The following is a 1,979-nucleotide window of genomic DNA, read 5'->3' as shown; positions in this document are numbered from 1 at the left end:
CAAACAAAACAAAACAAACAAGGCCTATTTTGTGGATGGCATGTATTAGAAATACTCTACTGTTGTGGAGTTGTTTACTCAAACCAAATCGATATATTGATTTTTATGATGACTAGCGGAGACAACAGTTAATTTCACACAAACAAAAATGAAAAATGAACGTTTTAGGGATAAGCGGTAGTGAAAATACTTTTTGCCAGTTCTGGTCTGGAAGTGCCAGTCAAATATTAAAACCAGTGAAAGCCAACTCTATATAGGAACAAAACGAAGATCAGTGAATGGATCTCGAATAGATCGAGATTTATGTGGAGCTGCAATTTCGAGTGATTTCGTGGTTTCCCTCGTAAGACAAACCGCTTTTAATACACAGTGGGGCAGGGTTGTAAAAAAACTCCACCGTAATGGGTGATGTTCGCAGACCGACCATGTAGAAATGTTCTTTACTACATACACAGTAGGGAGACGCCATTAATTTAAATTCATTTTTGGCACCAGATACCCAAATGAGCCAGTTCAGTATTGCAACAGCGCATGCTCAGTACGAGGCCATCCAATTCGTAAGCGACTTCGTCGTACACGCGGACGCACCATTGCAGGCTCCCATTCGACGAACACTTAATTTGCGCGTTAACTTCCGGTTCCATGCATGGTTCCTAGTAACTATGTGTAGTGGCCGTGGGTTAAACTATAGTGATGTCACACTTCACGAATCGGATTTGGGAACATTGACAAGAATATAATTTGTGCTTGCCCTGAAGAAGGTACTCAGTTACCGAAAGCTTGGCGATTGCATGTTTCAGGGCACTGATTTTATATTATATTCTTGTCGATATTCTGATCACGGTGCTACGCATCCTTTCCATATTTCTCGGATTTGGGAACAACTACGGACGCGTTTGATGATTTTCCCTATCAGCGTAGCCATATGCAGACTTCAGTGCGCGCTTTTTTCCCGAAAGACCTTGGCTGTTTGAAAGACCAAACTTGCTCATTCCAAGCTTATAATAAGCTGAACTAAGTACAAACTTTAAGCGAACTAGTCGTGAAGCACTCTCAAAATTGAAAATTCACAGGCCTAAACCTTTGAAAAGTGCATTTCATGGGAAACTGTGGCATTTTTTGTTAATTTTTGATGGCGTGCCTGTGTCATTTGAAGCATATGGGCTCTTTTGGAAAACAAACTTTTATTCATTCTGATGGACTGCATTGGAAATACATACGCACAATGCTGCCAATTTAAAAGTGGGACCAGCCCCAACGCTCTGCGTTCATCGAGGAAAGAGAGAGGTGACTTCACTTCAAGGAATCTGAACCGGTGTAACGGTCTCATGTATCCAGCGAGCTCAGATATCCGGGCATTAACCGAACACTGCCGAGCGACCCGAACTAGCACCCGAACGTATGCGCAGTAAGTCCCGTTTTGTTCGCTTTTATGGGTGTGCTGAGTTCCTATCAACCTCGACTACATAGGCTGCGAGCGCGTTCAAATTAAGATCGCTCAAGGAGTGTTGGGAAACAGCGTATGGAGCTGCAATATCGTACCCCATGAGAACGAGGTGGCTGACCGTGGATACTTCTCCAATGTCCGCACTCATGGCTCAACAAGAGTTGGATATTATATCCAATTCTATGGGTTCGACATACATGTACATCTATAATGATTGCACCACCCCCAATCTCCCAGTCTCATCTGCATTTCTTTGTACGCTTTAGACACGACGCGCACCAAATGCGGGACCACAGCGTACGTACATTGTACGTACGCAACTGGAAAAATCAGCACGGCGGATAAGTGAGCACGTCCCGGCAACGTGCTCATTTATCCGGCGCGTTCTTCAGGAAATCCGAGCACACCGGATAAATAAGACCGTTACAGCGGCAGCTGATAAAGAAACAATGTGAAGTGTAAAAACAGAAGGGCGCGACACCACAGAAAATAAAGCCAGCTGACCGTCTGGCGAGAGATGTCTATCACCGGA

The sequence above is a fragment of the Acanthaster planci genome, linkage group LG08 (assembly GCF_054643075.1).
Source record: "Acanthaster planci isolate LZ-2023a linkage group LG08, COTS_SCS, whole genome shotgun sequence".
Taxonomy (NCBI): Eukaryota; Metazoa; Echinodermata; class Asteroidea; order Valvatida; family Acanthasteridae; genus Acanthaster; species Acanthaster planci.
The sequence above is the reverse complement of the archived record's forward strand: the minus strand, read 5'-3'. Positions refer to the sequence as shown.